We start from the raw sequence: 17,719 nt of genomic DNA on the forward strand, positions 1-17,719 counted from the left end.
ACAAATCTGTTGTGTTTTAAAAATGTGATGAAGTATGTGAATGAGGGAAGTTCAATTAATCTAGTTTTATATGGATTTTAGCAAAGCTTTTGACAAGGCCGCACATGGGAGAATGATTTGAGAAGGTTAAAGCATGTCGAATTGAGGGAAACTTGGTGAGATGGATCAGAAACTAGCTTATTAGGCAACCAAGGATAGTGGTTAGAAGGCTTGCTCCCGGGGCTCATCTCCATCTGCTTTTCTTTTGGATTTTTTTTTTAATCCCTTTTTAGTTTTCTTTATTTTGAAACTTCCCTTTTAGTGAAGAGCTCAGTTGTGGCAGCAGCAAGTGGACCCAGCAGTGCAAACTTGAGCAGACCCAGGAGTGCAGCTTTGTGACAGTAATGTTGGAGGCAGGTCTGGGCTCCTGGTGACTGCTACTTCCAGCATAGATTTGTGGAGGCAATGGTGGAGAGGAGTTTGGACGAAGTTGGAGATCCAGCAGTGGCAGTGAAGGTGAGCTGGGCCTGAAGTGGACTGTTGGTGGAGGCAGAATGAAGTTTGACCCCATTTGGTACCTAAAGCATTGGTAGCATCTATATTGATGAGGTCCAGAGAGGACTCATAGTGGTGAGGTGGCGCCAAAGAGTGGAAGCAACATGGTGAAGGGGACTCGTGCCTGACCAGGCCCATGACGGAGCACTTAACAAAAGGACTGTAAAGTTGGACCCTTTTAATTAAACCTGTTGGACTATAACCTGGTGTTGTGTGATTTTTAACTTTGTACACCCCAGTCCAACACTGGCATCTCCAAATCACGATGGTAGTAGGTTACAAGAAAATATTGATGGGTTTGATGCATAGGTGGACTGGTGGCAGATGATGATTAACCCTGATAATCATAAGATATGCACTTTGGAAGAAGAAACAAGATGAGAGAATATTTAATGTATGGCAGGACACTGGGTAGCTGAAAGGAGCAGAGGAATAGTTGAATAATTATTCACAGATCATGGATGTCAGCAGAACAGAGTAGGATAGTTCAGATGGCATAGGGAACTTCTGCTTTCATCAGTCATGGCACAGAGTATAAGAGCAATGAGCTAGTGTTGGAGTTCTATGGAGCATTGGTCAGGCCACAACTGGACTACTGTGTTCAGTTCTGGTCACCTCACTATCGGAAGGACATGATAGCAGAGGAGGGGATGCAGGGGAATATCACTAGAATGTTGCCTGGGATGGAAAAATTGTGCTGTAAGGAGAGACTAGATAAGAATAGGTTGTTTTCTTCAGAGCAGAGAAGACTGAAGGGGGACTTGATTGAGATGTATAAGATTGAGGGTTATGGACAGGATGAATAGAGAGCAACTGTACCCATCAGTTGAGGGGTCAATCGTGAGAGCACATAGTTTAAATGTATGGGGCAGTAGGTTGAGGCAATTTGGGGGGGAAAGACATTTTCACTCGGGTGGGGAGAATCTGGAATGTCCTGCCTGGGAAGGTAACAGAGGCTAGAATCCTTAAACCCTCTCTTTTCTATTTTTTAAAAAAAATCTTTTGGATAAGCTTCTCAAATATAACATTCGAGGCTAAGATGGTGAAGGAAGTTAGGGATTAGCATGCCTTTAGTGTTAGTTATGGCAGTGTATACTCAATGGGCTAAAGGGCTCTTTCTGCACTGTATGAATCTATGAACAACATAGCAGGTTATACAGGAAGCAATTTAAAAATTTGCAGTTGACATAAACTTTGAAGTCTTGGGTAGAATAGGAAAGGACATAACTTCAAATGGGTGTTAAAGTGGGAGATTTGATGCAGTGTGAAGTGATTACTCTTGGTAAAAAGAGTAAAGAGAGGCAATGTAAAATAAAACGTATCATTTTCAATTGGCAGAAAAACCTGGGTTTATATGTGCCCAAATTGTTTACGGGAGTAGGACAGCCAGATAGCCTTGTCATGACCATCAGGTGCATCCCTGATATGGTCTCTAGACCATTGATTAATGTAGCTCATGTAGCCTTTACTTTGTAACGATTCTTGTCTAAACATGACGTCAGTGAGGTTGTAGCTGGCTGCCTTCCTGAACTGCTGTATGAAGACCGGCAATGCCTGTAGATACTGGAGATCTGAAATAAAGGTGCTGGAGAAATTCATCTGGTCTGGTAGTGTCTGGAGGCAAATGTTGGAAGGCAAATCCAGGCAGGATCCATACATTTAATGGAGTGTGCCAGATAAAGCGACCTTTGTAGTTTGAAAGTGGAGTCACAGGTAGACAGGGTAGTGACTAAGGTGTTTGATACGCATGCTTTTATTGATCGGTCATTGAGTTTAGGGTTTAGGTGGTCATGTTGCTGCTGTATAGCACATTGATTAGGCCACTTTTGGAATACTGTTCTCCCGACTATAGGATGGATGTTATGAAACTTGAAAAGGTTCACAAAAGATTGACAAGGATGTTGCCAGGGTTGGAGGATTTGGGCTATAGGGACAGGCGGAATTGGCTGGGGCTATTTTCCCTGGAGCATTGAAGGCTGAGGGGTGACCTTACAGAAGTTTATAAAATCATGAGGGGCATGGATAGGGTGAGTCAACAAGGTCTTTTCCCCAGGCTAAGAGAGTCCCAAACTAAAGGGCGTAGGTTTAAGGTGAGAGGGGAAAGGTTTAAAAGGGACCTTGTCATGACCATCAGGTGCATCCCTGATATGGTCTCTAGACCATTGATTAATGTAGCTCATGTAGCCTTTACTTTGTAACGATTCTTGTCTAAACATGACGTCAGTGAGGTCAGGGAAGTTATTGGGCTAGTATAGGTTAGGTAGGATTCGGTCGGCGCAACATCGAGGGCCGAAGGGCCTGTACTGCGCTGTATCCTTCTATGTTCTATGTTCTAAAGGGCAACATTTCATGCAAAGGGTGATGCAAGAATGGAATGAGCTGCCAGAAAAGTATCTGGCTGGGTATTTGAGTAGGAAGGTTTTCTAGAGATGTGGGCTAAATGCTGGCATTTGTAACTAGATTAATTTAGAATATCTGGTCAGCATGGACAAGTCGGACCAAAGGGTCTGTTTCATTGCTGTATATCTCTGAGTCGATGATATTACCTGTTTGGTTAGGTTGAAGTTGTGGCGTCAACTTTGCTTCTGTCTCTTGGATACTAAAGCCATAGCACCTGCTGAGTTTCTCCAGTAATTGGCCATTTTTATTTTAGTTTATTACAAGCTGATTGCTCCTCAGGTATAGAATGGTAAAATTGTTAAACTCGATATCTGTACTTTGTTGTTAAAACATTTACCGAATGGACAATAGCACTTTGGGCCCTCTTGGTAGAGGGGGTTCGCCATTATTTTTCCTCTGCTAGAACATTTTTTGATTTGCTTAGAGCAGAGATGGATGAGAGAGGACTGCTTTGAGGTGTACAAAATTGCAGGGCACAAATATAGTAGATGGGGAAAGGCTCCTCTCCTCAGTTGAGGGGTCAGTTACTTGGGGACAAAGATTTAAAGGGGATTTAAAGAAGATCTTTGCACCCAATAGGTGACCTCACTGCCTGAAAAGGTAGGAACCACCACATCATTTAGGAAGTATTTCCATGAATACTTGATACGCAGCAGGCAATATTGCAGGCTAAATGCTTGTGAATTAGAGTAGATTGGTGCTTCAATGCCAGCATGAGCACATTGGGCTAAAAGACCATAAGACATAGGAGTGGAAGTAAGGCCATTTGGGCCATCGAATCCACTCCGCCATTCAATCATGACTGATGGGCATTTCAACTCCACTTACCAGCATTCTCCCCATAGCCCTTAATTCCTCGTGACATCAAGAATCTATTTAGCGTCCCGGCCTCCACTGCACTCTGCGGCAATGAATTCCACAGGCCCACCACTCTCTGGCTGAAGAAATGTCTCCGCATTTCTGTTCTGAATTGACCTCCTCGAATTTTAAGGCTGTGTCCACGGGTCCTAGTCTCCTCGCCTAACGGAAAGCATTTCCTTAGCGTCCACCCTTTCCAAGCCATGTATTATCTTGTAAATTTCTATTAACTCTCCCCTTAATCTTCTAAACTTCAATGAATGCAATCCCAGGATCCTCAGCCTTTCCTCGTATGTTAGACCAGCCATTCCAGGGATCATCCGTGTGAATTTCCGCTGGACACGTTCCAGTGCCAGTATGTCCTTCCTGAGGTGTAGGGACCAAAACTGGACACAGTACCCCAAATGGGGCCTAACCAGAGCTTTATAAAGTCTCAGTAGCACAACAGTGCTTTTATATTCCAACCCTCTTGAGATAAGTGACAACATTGCATTCGCTTTCTTAATCACGGACTCAACCTGCATGTTTACCTTTAGAGAATCCTCGACTCGCACTCCCAGATCCCTTTGTACTTTGGCTTTATAAATTTTCTCACCGTTTAGAAAGTTGTCTATGCTTTTATTCTTTTTTCCAAAGTGCAAGACCTCGCATTTGCTCACATTGAATTCCATCAGCCATTTCCTGGACCACTCTCCCAAACTGTCTAGATCCTTCTGCAGCCTCCCCACTTCCTCAGTACTACCTGCCTGTCCACCTAACTGCGCATCATCGGCAAACTTCGCTAGAATGCCCCCAGTCCCTTCATCCAGATCATTAATATATAATGTGAACAGCTGCGGCCCCAACACTGAACCCTGTGGGACACCGCTTGTCACCGGCTGCCATTCCAAAAAAGAACCTTTTATCCCAACTCTTTGCCTTCTGTCAGACAGCCAATCCTCAATTTATACCAGTAGCTCACCTCGAACACCATGGGCCCTCACCTTGCTCAGCAGCCTCCCGTGTAGCACCTTATCAAAGGCCTTTTGGAAGTCTAGATAGACCACATCCACTGGGTTTCCCTGGTCTAACCTACTTGTCACCTCTTCAAAGAATTCCAACAGGTTTGTCAGGCATGACCTCCCCTTACTAAATCTATGTTGACTTGTTCTAATCAGACTCTGCTCTTCCAAGAATTTAGAAACCTCATCCTTAATAATGGATTCTAGAATTTTACCAACAACCGAGGTTAGGCTAATTGGCCTATAATTTTCCATCTTTTGTCTTAATCCTTTCTTGAACAAGGGGGTTACAACAGCGATCTTCCAATCATCCGGAACTTTCCCTGACTCCAGTGACTCTTGAAAGATCTCAACCAATGCCTCCGCTATTTCCTCAGCCACCTCTCTCCGAACTCTAGGATGTATCCCATCGGGGCCAGGAGATTTATCAATTTTAAGACCTTTTAGCTTTTCTAGCACTTTCTCTTTTGTAACGGCAACCATACTCAACTCAGCCCCTGACACCCTTTAATTGTTGGTATATTACTCATGTCTTCCACTGTGAAAACTGACGCCAAATACTTGTTAAGTTCTCCTGCTATTTCCTTCTCTCCCATCACTAGGCTTCCTGCATCAGTTTGAAGTGGCCCAATGTCTACTTTTGCCTGTCGTTTGTTTTTTATGTATTGAAAGAAACTTTTACTATCATTTCTAATATTACTGGCTAGTCTGCCTTCATATTTGATCCTCTCCTCTCTTATTACTCTCTTTGTTATCCTCTGTTTTTGTAGCCTTCCCAATCTTCTGATTTCCCACTGCTCTTGGCCACTTTATAGGATCTCTCTTTTTCTTTTATACATTTCCTGACTTCCTTTGTCAGCCATGGCTGTCTAATCCCTCCCCGGATAATCTTTCTTTTCTTGGGGATGAACCTCTGTACAGTGTCCTCAGTTATACCCACAAACTCCTGCCATTTTTGCCCTACTGTCTTCCCCGCTAGACTCTGCTTCCAGTCGATTTTTGTCAGTTCCTCTCTCATGCCCTCATAATTACCTTTATTTAACTGTAACATCATTACATCCGATTTTGCCTTCTCTCTTTCAAACTGCAGACTGAACTCTACCATATTATGATCGTTGCTTCCTAAGGGTTCCCTTATTTTAAGATCTTTTATAAAGTCTGGTTCATTACAAAGCCCTAGGTCCAGAAAAGCCTGCTCCCTTGTGGGCTCCATGACAATCTGTTCCAAAAAGCCATCCTGTAAGCATTCCATGAATTCCCTTTCTTTGGATCCACTGGCAACATTATTTACCCAGTCCACCTGCATATTGAAGTCTCCCATGATCACTGTGACCTTGCCTTTCTGACATGCCTTCTCTATTTCCCGGTACATGTTGCGCCCCTGGTCCTGACCACTGTTAGGAGGTCTGTACATAACTCCAATTATGGTTTTTATTTTGCCTTTATGGTTCCTCAATTCCACCCACACAGACTCCACATCATCCAACGCTATGTCATTCAGTGCCATAGATTTAATTTTGTTCTTAACTAAGAAGGCAACCCCACCCCCTCTTCCCACCTCCCTGTCTTTTCGATAAGTTGAAAATCCTTGGAGGTTTAACTGCCAGTCCTGACCCCCTTGCAACCACGTCTCTGTGATGCCTACCACATCATAATCATTCACTGTGATCTGTGCCATTAGTTCATCTGCTTTATGAATGCTATGATCATTCAGGTAAAGTGCCTAAATGCTAACTTTATCATTAGAGATATTGGAAGTCATAAGATGTCCTAAGTTATCCTTCCTTTTTGCTGCATTCCCAGTCTGCCTCAAGTTTAGTTCCGCCTGCACATATGCTATCCTGTTGCTTATCTTTCCATTTAACTCCATACTCCCTGTCGCTTTCACTTTCCCCTCCCCCCAACTCAAAGTTTAAAGTCCTACTGACCACCCTATTTATCCTCTGTGCTAGAACATTGGTACCTGATCGGTTCAGGTGAAGACCGTCCCAACGGTACAGATCCCCCATTCCAAAACTGATGCCAATGCCCCATGAAGTGGAATCCCTCTTTCCCACACCAATCCCTTAGCCACGTGTTTACTTCCCTAATTTTCTTATCCCTATGCCAATTGGCACATGGTTCGGGCAGTAATCCGGAGATTATGACTCTTGAGGACCTGTACTTCAATTTCCTTCCTAGTGCTTCGTAATCCCGAAACAGGTCCTCCACCCTAGTCTTGCCTATGTTGTTAGTACCAACGTGGACCACAACAACTGGATCCTCCCCCTCCCGCTCCAATATCCTTTCAAGCCGGTCAGAGACTTCCTTCTGTGCTGTAATCTGATCTTCTGATTGTCCGAAAGCAAAAGAAGCGAAGGACATTGCTTGAAAATAACTGAGGTTCGTGTGACACTGTCTGAATTGAGTTGGATGTTTTGGATCCGAGTTGGAGTAATGTATAGCAGATGAAAAGCCAGGAAATGTCCCACCCCTTGATTCACAAACCAGTTGAAACTCTGGGCCAGTTTCAGGTTGTAAGGCCTGGTTATAATGAGATGTCATCTCAGAGACTGCTATTTCTGGTGTCATTTTACAGTTACTCTGGATACTTGCACCTGGGTCTGCCCTCCTCCATCCCAGCAGTCTTAATGCGCACTTACTTTTTGAGCGTGTATCTGATAACTCCTTTCACCTGAAGTTTCTTCTTTAAACATTTTTGAGCAGCTCTTGGGGCTGAGTATGCAGTATTTCTCTTGTACAAGATACATTGTGTGTTGTATTGACTGTTGGTTGAAAACACTGCTGAAAGAAAAGTAAACTGGTTTTTGAAGGCCAAAGGTAGCTTTTACTGCAGAGACCAGCTGGTGGTGGTCTGAAGGATGTCTGAAGGCTTCTGTCTATTTTATTCACAGCTCTAAATTGTTGAACTGCATGAAAATCAGTCTCACAGTTTGTTGGCAGGCAGAAGACCCATTGGGTGAATGATTATACGAACAATTACATGAACATATAATTAGGAATAGTACTATGCCATTTGGCCCCCTTTATCAGTCTCTCCTGTCTGCTACCTGTATGTCTTTGACCTTGTGAGTGAAGAATCTAACTCTCCTTTACTGCTCACAGGTTTAGGGATGACTGGCAAGTGGTAGGCCTTCAAATGCAAGATAACGAGAGTTCAATAGCAATATATTCCTGTTAGATTGAAGGGTAAGGCTGGTCGGAGTAGGAAACAATGGATGAATAAAAAAATGTTGAGGGTCTGATCAAAAATAAGGAGGCATATGTCTGGTGTAGGCAACTGAGATCAAGTGAATCTCTTGAGGAGTATAAGAGGAGTAGGGCATTCTCAAGAGGAAAATCAGGAGGGCAGAAAGGGGATATGAGAGCCTTGTCAGCTTAGGTTAAGGATAATCCAAAGTGATTCTACAAGTATGGCACAAGAGCAACGAGGGAGAGATTAGAGCCCCTTAAGGATCAATGGGATTGTCTGTTTGTAGAAACACAGGAACTGGAAGAGATACTAAATGAATATTTCACTTCTCTTTTTACTGTGGAGGAAGACATGGAAGCTAGGGAACTCTGGGGGAATAAACATTAATGTCTTGAAAACACTCCACGTTAGAGAAGAGGAAATGCTGAAGGTCTTAAAAAGCACCATGATCTGTATGTACTTTGTTACTTATGGTCAGTCTGTACTGCATGCAAAACAAATAGTGAAAAGGCATGGGTAGTGAGACCTGATCATGTGTATCCCTGGACATTTTTGGAAGTGTGGGAAGAAATTGCAGGGCCTCTAGCAGAGATATTTGTATCCTACAGCCGTGGGTGAGGTGCCAGAAAAGTGGAGTGTTGCTAATGTTGTACCTTTGTTTCAGGAAAGCTACAAGAAAAAGCCTGGGGAACTATAGACCTGTGAGTCTGATGTCAGTAGTGGGGGCAAGTTGTTGGAGGGGATTTTGCGAGATGGGATTTACATGCATTTGGAAAGGTAAGGACTAATTAAGGATAGTCAGCATGTCTTTGTACATGGGTAAATCATGCCTCATAAATTGAGGATGTCGCCAAGAAGATGGGGGATATGAGAGCCTTGTCAGCGAAGGTTGGGCTGTTAGAAGGAGGAAACTGCTCCCAGAGTGGTAGGTGTTGTCCCCTTGGACTTTAGGTAAGGCCTTTTGAAAAGGTTCCATGTGGTAGTCTGGTGAGTAAAGTTAGGTCTCATGGAATTTAGAGAGCTTGCCAATTGGATACAAAACTGGTTCGACTGTAGGAGAGAGTGGTGGTTGGAACAATGTTGTTTTTGAAACTGGTGTTCGATGGGGATCACTGGTATGTCCATTGTTGTTTGTCGTTGTTATAGAGTATTTTGAAGAGAATTTGATTTGATTTATTGTCACATGTACCCACATTACTTGTTTTGCATGCAGTACAGGCTGACCATAAGTAACAAGCCCATACAGCGCATAGTGATTTGAGCAGAACGAAGTGTACAAAGCTGCAGTTGCACAGGAGGTATACAAAAACAAGTTCGACATGAAATTTGGAAGGCCCATTCAACAATCGATCAAATGTGAAGCTGGAAAAAGCACAGCAGGTCAAGCAACATCAGAAGGCCAGGAAGCTGAATGTTTCAGGCAAGACCTTTCATTTTGATGAAGGGTCCTGGTCAAATCTTTGATTCTCCTGCTCTTCTGATGCTGCTTGACCTGCTGTGCTTTTTCCAGCTTCACAGTTGATTGACTCTGACCTTTCAGTATCTGCAGTCCTCCAGGTCCATTCACCAGTTGAATAATAGCGGGGAAGAAGCTGTTCTTGAATCTGCTGGTATGGCAGCGAGAAGTGTAGGTGGAGTCAATGGATGGTTTGGGCTTTAGTTGTAGTTTTGTATGGCCCTAGGCAAAGCAGTTGCTGGACCAAGCCATGATGGATCCAAACAGAATGCTTTTGATGGTGCATCTATAAAATTTATTGAACCCTTGTGGTTATGCTGAAATTCCTGAGCCTCCTGAGGAAGAAATGTTGTGCCACCTTTACTGTTGCATCGACATCAATGGTCCAGGTCAGATTTGTTGATTATCGTCACTTCTAGGAACTTGACACTATCAACCCTTTCCATCTCAGCTCCATTGATGCCGTCCTTATTTCTTTCCTGAAGTTGATGATTGGCTCTTTAGTTTTACTGACATTGAAGGAGAGATTGTTGTCTTTGTACCATGTCACCAAGCATTCTATTTCTTACCTGTATTCTGACTCATGCTTGACTGAGATCTGACCTACAACAGTTGTGTTGTCAGTGAATTTGTAACTGGCATTAGGATTAAATTTGGCCACACAATCATGACTGTACAGGGAATATGGTAGAGGACTGAATATACATCTTTGTGGAGTGCCAGTATCGTGGAGGAGGTGCTGTTGTCCATCTGATGTCTATAGGTCAGGAAGCTGAGGATCCAGTTGCGGGGGTAGAGGAGAGACCAAGGTCTTGGAGTTGGAAGATCATAGAGTTGAAGGCAGAGTTGTAGTTATTTTGATATTCTCCTTCTCCAGCTGTTGCAGAGATGAATCTAGATTAGATGAGATTCCTTTCAGTGTGGAAACAGGCCCTTCGGCCCGACAAGTCTATGCTGACCTTCCGAAGAGCAACCCATCCAGACCCATCTCCCTCTGATTAATTCACTTAACACTAGCATAGCCAATTCACGTAACCTACATATAGATTAGACTAGATTCCCAAACGTGTGGAAACAGGCCCTTTGGCCCAATAGGTCCACACCGGCCCTCCAAAGAGTAACCTACCCAGAACCATTCCCTTCTGACTAATGCACCTAACACTGTGGGCAATTTAGCATGACCAATTCACCTGACCTGCACATCTTTCGACTGTGGGAGGAAACCGGAGCACCCAGAGGGAACCAACACAGACACGGAGAGAATGTGCAAACTCCACACAGACAATTACCTGAGGCCAAAATTGAACCTGGGACCCTGGTGCTGTGAGGCAGCAGTGCTAACCACACGTGCTGTCGTATCTTTGCATTGTGGGAGGAAACCGGAGCACCCCGAAGGAACACATGCAGACAGGGGGATAATGTAGAAAATCCACACAGACAATTACCTGAGGCTGGGACCAAACCCGGGTCCCTGGTGCTGTGAGGCAGCAGTGCTAATCACTGAGCCACAGTGCCGCCTTGAGTAAGGGAAATGGCGTCTGCTGGGGACTTGTTATGATGTTAGGCAAATTGCAAGGGATTTAGGCAGGCTAGGAGGCTGGAGTTTATGTGAGCCATGACTAACTCCTTGAAGTAATTCATAAATAGAGTAGTAGCCGAGCTATGTTTCTTGTGTTTTCTTTAGTAAGAGGATGGTGATGGTCGTCTTGAAGCAGTTGGGGACTTTGGATTGTAGCAAGGAGAAGGTAAAGATGTCAGAATACTTCCACCAGCTGGTCTACACAGGATCTGAGTTTATGGCTCAGGACTCCATCTGGGCCACAAAATAGGAGGCATAGTTAGTAATTTTGCAGATGACACCAGAATTGGTAGTAGACAGTAAGAAATATTATCTAAGATCGCAAAAGGATCTTGATCACAGTGCTAAGGACCTGGGTTCGATTCCCGCCTCGGGCAACTGTGGAGTTTGCACGTTCTCCCTGTGTCTGCGTGGGTTTCCTCTGGGTGCTTCTGATAGGTGTGTTAGTCAGGGGTAAACATAGGATGGGGGATGGGTCTGGGTGGGTTACTCTTTGGAGAGTCGGTGTGAACCTATTGGGCTGAAGGTCCTGTTTCCATGCTGTAGGAATCTAACCCATAATCTAATTGGGCCAATGGGACAAGCTGTGGCAGATGGAATTTAATGTAGATAAATGTGAAGTGTTGCATTTTGGTAAGACAATCGAGGGCCGGACTTATACAGTTAATGGTCGGGCGGGGAGTTCAGGTACGTAGTTCATGGATAGGAGGTTGGAGGTTGTGGTTTATAAAATCATGAAGGGCATGGATAAGGTGAGTTGCCAAGGTCTTTTCTCTTGGTTAGGGATTTCAAAACTTGAGGGTACAATATTAAGGTGAAAGGAGAAAGATTTAAAAGGGACCTGAGGAGCAACTTACTCTCACATATGTGACATGAACTGCCAGAGAATGTGGTAGATGCAGGTACAGTTACAACATCTAAAAGACATTTGGACAGATATATGAATCGGAACAATTGAGGGGGATGTGGGCCAAATGCAATAGATGGCACTAGTTTAGTTTGTGAAACTTGCTTGGCATGGACAAGTTGGACTGAAGTCTGTTTCTGTGCTGTATAACTATGTTCAATGATGCTGCCGTGGCAGCAAGAAATTTCCACCAAGCAGTGGCACTCAGAGAAAACAAAAGCTCTCCTAACCTCTGTCTAAAATGGGAAACCCTTATTTTAAAGCTCTGTCCCCTGGTTGGAGTTTCTCCAAAAGAAGAAACATCTTTTTACGTCCACTCAAATCTCTCTCAGGATCTTGTATGTCTCTATAAATAAATTTCTCATTCTTTTAAATCTCAATGGATTCAAGCCCAAACTTTGCTCAAAAGACAACTTCCTCATCCAATGAATCATTCAATTGGAGCTTCTTTGAACTGTGTCTTATACAATCATGATGTGGAAGTGCTGGTGTTGGACTGTGGGCAGAAGTCACAGGGCGCAGTTTATGGTCCAACAGGTTTATCTGAAATCTCAACAACTTCACCAGAGATAAGAGTTTGTGATTTCAAATAAACCTGTTGGACACTAACCTGGTGTCGTGTGATTTCTGACCTCATACAATTACATCCTTACTGAATTAAAAGAAAAGATCTATTCACAGTGCCCCAGATGTGATCTCACCAGCATCAATGTGGTCTCAGTATGATTTCCATTGACGATTTACTGGAGATTGGGCAGAAGACAGGTCACCCTTGTCTCCAGTCAAGCTCTGCCAGACCTGCACCAAGCACACATCCAATCGGAAATCGCAAAACCCTTCCTTACACTTGCAAGTCTCTTTGAGACGAACATATTGGTGGGAATTTGTTGCGAAGGCAGGAACTGGCCCACCTAGTACTTTATAAACATGATGTGAAAACCCAGCCCAACATGCATTTCTAATTCTCATAACTGTTCTGCCCAGAAACCAACAGAAAGCTGCTGTCTAGCCACACTGTCTACTTACCGTCCAAAGCAATGCCAAAGGGTCTCACTTATCTTATAATGTTCTAGTATTCTGTTTTTCCATTTAGTGGATCTAGTTGGCTGACATCACTTAGACATTCTATCTGTCTCTCTTACTAGGGCTGGATTAATAATCAAGTTAAAACATAATTGTGTTGCCTACGCTTGGCAACCTCTGTGGAGAAGGAAACAGCATTACTGTTTTGGGTTTCATCAGTGAGAACCATGGTGGAGCTATTCATGTGTTGACATGAATGGACTTAAACTACATAACTCTTTCCCTTATGTCGTGGAAATTTTGCCCTTCAAATATTTATCCGATTCCATTTTGCAAGATCCTATGACTCTAATTCCACCATTGTCTTGAAAGAAAGCCCTTCCAGACTTGAATTTGTTTTGGATTGACTTAGACCTCCAAAGTAAATTTAAGAATGGAATCCACATTAATCTTATTCTGACACTCTGAACATTTTTGGCTCTGAGTATTCTAACCATTGCCAAGTAGGTTTTTAGGAAACTGGGATTACACTAGCAAGAATTAACCGGATCTGGGCTTGTATGAATGGGATTGCAGCCAAGATGGAGAGGAAAATAGATGTTGATGCAGTAACATGAGCTGGCCTTGCTGATGCTTTACTCCCATGTTGATGCAGTTCTGCATGAGAATCCACTCTTTCCCATAACAGTGAACGTATTCAGGTTTAAGCCCCTTCAGATCTGCTATTGTGCACTGCCACTTTCCAGGATTGTGGATTGAGCTGTACTTCCTGTTACATCTAATTAGCTCACAACGGCCACATTTTACTCAAATTATGTAGAACATAGAACAGTTCAGCACAGCACAGGCACTTGGGCCCACTATGTTCTGTCAAACACTTATCTTAATCTAAGATCAATCTAACCTACACACCCCTCAATTTACTAATGTCCAAGTGCTTGTCCAGCAGTCGTTAAAGTCTTCCTAATGGATCTGACTCTACTCACCACCACTGGCAGTGCAATCCACACAGCCACCACACTGGAAAAAGGTGTAGGGTAGATGTCAGAGTTAGGTTCTTTACACAATCACCTTAAAAGTTTGACCCCTCATGACAGCCGTTTCTGCCCTGGGGAAAAGTCTCTAGCTATCTACTCTATCTATACCTGTCATTACCTTGTACATCCCTATCAAGTCACCTCTCTTTCTTTCTTCCTCTCCAACTTCTCTTCATTAGACAAGCCCTTCAATTCAGGCAGCATCCTGGTAAATCTCCTCTGCACCCTATCTAAAGCATCTATATCCTTCCGATAATGAGGCGACCAGAACTAGGCACATTATTCCGAGTGTGGTCTAACAGAGTTTTATATAGCTGCAGCAAAACCTTACAGCTCTTAAACATGATCCCCCTGTTAATGAAAGCCAAAACACCATATGCCTTCTTGACAACCCTATCAATTTGGGTGGCAACTTTGAGGGATCTATGCACATTGACCCCAAGATCCTGCTGTTCCTCCACACTGCCAACAATTCTGTCTTTAATCCTGAATTCAGCATTCAAATTCGACCTTCCGAAATGAATAATTTCACATTTATCCACGTTGAACTCCATCTGTCACTTCTCAGCCCAGCTGTGCATCCTGTCAATGTCTTGTAGTCTGCAACAGGCCTCCACTCTACAGCACCACCAACCTTTGTGTCATCGGCGAACTTACTAACCCACCCTTCCACTTCCATTTCCTCATCCAAGTCATTTATGAAAACTACAAAGAGCAATATACAACTACAAACTTGGATATTTTTGGTCCGACCCTGGGGCCTTCTCTATCTCAATGCTTCCCAGAATTTCCAGCACATCCACTTCCTTAATATTAATCCATTCAAGCCTATTAACCTGGTCCATAATGTTCTCACTATCAACAAGATTGCTCTCTCGTGCATATTGAAGCAAAACACTCATTTAGGACATTCTCCACCTCTTCAGACTCCAGGCTCACGTTTGCTCCACCATGCCTGATTGGCCCTACCGTCTCTCTGGTCATTCTGTTTTTCCTCACTTTTATGTGCAGAATGTCTTTGTGTTTTCCGTAATCCTTCTAGCCAAGGCTTTTTCATGCTCCCTCCTAGCTCTTCTCAGTCCATTTTTCAACTCTTTCCTAGCTACCCTGTCATCCACTAAAGTTGTGCCAGATCCTTGCTTCCTTCGTTTTGACGAGAAGCTCCTCTGCTGTTGTCACCCAAGACTCCTTCACCTTACTATCCCTTGCCTGTCTCAGTGGAGTGAAGTTATCCAACACTTGCAACAAGTGCTCCTTAAAAAGCCTGCACGTTTCTGTTCTGCCTTTCCGGTAGAACAATTATTCCCAATTTATACTCCAGAGCTTTTGTCTTCTAGCTGTATAATTTCCCCTCACCCAATTGAATACCTTCCTATACTGTCAAGACCTTCCCATACTGTTTGTTCCTATCCCTCGCTAGCTCCAAAATGTTCCTCAGATGGTGATGCCTCACAAGAGCTTTAAATTGAGGCACGATAGAATATCGGACAGATGTCAGAGGTAGTTTTTTTACTCAGTAGTAGAGATGTGGAATGCTCTGCCTGCAACAGTAGTAGACTTACCAACTTGACAGGCATTTAAATGGTCATTGAATAAACATATGGATGAAAATGTCATAGTATAGATTAGATGTGCTTCAGATTGATTCCACAGGTTGGCACAACATCAAGGGCTGTAGGGCCCGTAGTGCACTGTAATGTTCCATATTCTCTCCATGACTATGGATAAATATGAGGCAGTTGTGGTGACTGTCACTGAAATGCTCTTCCACTGAGAGATCTGACACCTGGCTTGGCTTGTTGCCTTGCACCAAAATGCAATGTGGCTTCCCCCACTAGTTGGCCTATCTACATAGAATGAGGAATCCCTCCTGGACATGCCTGACAAAATCTGTTCCATCCAGACCATCTGCACTAAGGACATTCCAATCAAACTGGGGAAGTTGAAGTCACCTATAACAACAATACTGTTACCTAGGTACCTTTCCAAGATTTGGTGTGCAATCTGATCTTCCATCTTCCACTTTGACAAAGCAGACAGAAATGAGAAAATAGCAAACAGTGAAATAGATCCCAGTAGCAGATCTCATTTCATCCTTAATAGCATTTGTCATATTTCATTTCATGTAATCATAAAGATCTCTGCACCAAAAAAGCCCTCGGCCTGTTGCATCCATACTATTTCTAATCCCATTTTCTACACTCGTCCCATAGCCTTGTCTGCCTTGGCATCACGAGTGTGAATTTGAATACTACTACTACTACAATGTTATGACACTTCCAGTCTCTAGCACTCTTGCGGTCAGTGAGTACTAAACTCACCATACTCTGAATGAAAATGTTTCTCCCTCACACATCTGGCTGGTTTTAACACCCTCTTGGGGTGGTGTAGCTCTTTGACTCATTTTACACACACTCAGGATGTTGTAGCTCTGACTACCTTTCACTTGTTGAGCATTATGTTTGGTTGATGAAAGCCAGTGAAATAACATTATTTTCAATCCCTATTGACTTTTATGAAGTTTGTAGTTGGAGACTGAGTGGGCGGGCCTCAGGAACTTTACTCTGTGTTTGCACACGTCAGGTGAGAGTTCATCTGTACTGTCATTGCTTGTCCTTAGTCCTGGAAAATATTAATCCATCAATCAACAATTATAGGAAACAGATTATCTGGTGAGGCATTAACATGTTGTGTGTGCATTAACTGCACTTTAACTTCCATTATAAAAGTGAGGACACTAAAAAAGTACTTCCTCGACTGGAAAATGCTTTGAGGTATGCAGTGGTTATGAAAGGTACTATATAAGTGCGCACCTTTATTTTCTTCAGTCATACTTTTGTATAATGTGTTCCAGCTTCGAGGTAATATATTACTCTATCTCCTTTAACTGCCCTTCCCCTTTCCAAAATAAAATGAAGAACCACTGATCCTAAAGATGTACAACATAACCGGAAGTAGTTGGAGAAACTGAGCAGGTCAGGCAGCATCTGTGGGGAGAAAGAGTTAATGTTTGAGACCTGTAACCCTTCTTCAGAACTGGTAGTCACTGTCACTCTGGGCTTTATTTTCAGCCATCTGCTCACACCCTGTCATCTCTTCGCATATCTACTAGTTCTTCCTAACTACAGTCCACTCTAAAGAAGGGTCACTGATCTCATAACGTTAACTCTGCTTCCTCTCCACAGATCCTGCTCCAGTTGCTCAATTTCTCCATCATTTTCTATTTTTGTTTCAGATCTTCAGCATCCTCCATTCTTTGTTTTATTTTAGTGTTTTAACTCACTGTTACATTTCTTCCAGGTATGCCCAACTTGAAGTTCTGCTCCTCTGTTGGACAGGATTTCCATTCTAATCTCTCTTGTTGACCATCATTACTCCTCATGTTTGTCAAGGTATTTGTCAAAACTTGCTTCCACAGCAACATCCCATTCCTCAGTGACTTTGCTGGCTCAGATTCACCCCATGTAGATTACAACTGAAGTTTTGTCCTTTGTCCACCCACATTGACTAGTATCTCTGATGTAAAACTCTCCTTAGACAGCTGTTCTCACGACATCTTGAGATGCACACTCAATGCTGTGTGCTGCCATAAACGCAGTCTTGACATCTCTATCAACACCACTTCATGCTGTTTCAGAGCTGTCCTGCCCCCATTCCATTAAATCTCTTGTCCATTCAATATTCTAACAACAAACTTTCTCTTCTCCTCGAATTTTCCTTTTGCAATGACC

General features: G+C 43.2%; 1 protein-coding gene across 4 annotated transcripts in view; it reads left to right on the forward strand.

The window, feature by feature from the left end:
- ccdc102a (coiled-coil domain containing 102A) overlaps positions 1-17,719 on the forward strand; it is a 209,675-nt gene that overhangs the window by 71,247 nt on the left and 120,709 nt on the right. For 2 of the 4 annotated variants that reach the window (XM_060838302.1, XM_060838303.1), the window contains one exon: positions 17,289-17,380. The exons of the other annotated variants lie outside the window; for them this stretch is intronic. The gene's annotated coding sequence lies outside the window, so the exon portion shown is untranslated. The remainder of the gene's footprint in view (positions 1-17,288; positions 17,381-17,719) is intronic. 4 annotated transcript variants of the gene reach the window in all.

The sequence above is a fragment of the Hemiscyllium ocellatum genome, chromosome 17 (genome assembly GCF_020745735.1).
Source record: "Hemiscyllium ocellatum isolate sHemOce1 chromosome 17, sHemOce1.pat.X.cur, whole genome shotgun sequence".
In the NCBI taxonomy this organism is placed as follows: Eukaryota; Metazoa; Chordata; class Chondrichthyes; order Orectolobiformes; family Hemiscylliidae; genus Hemiscyllium; species Hemiscyllium ocellatum.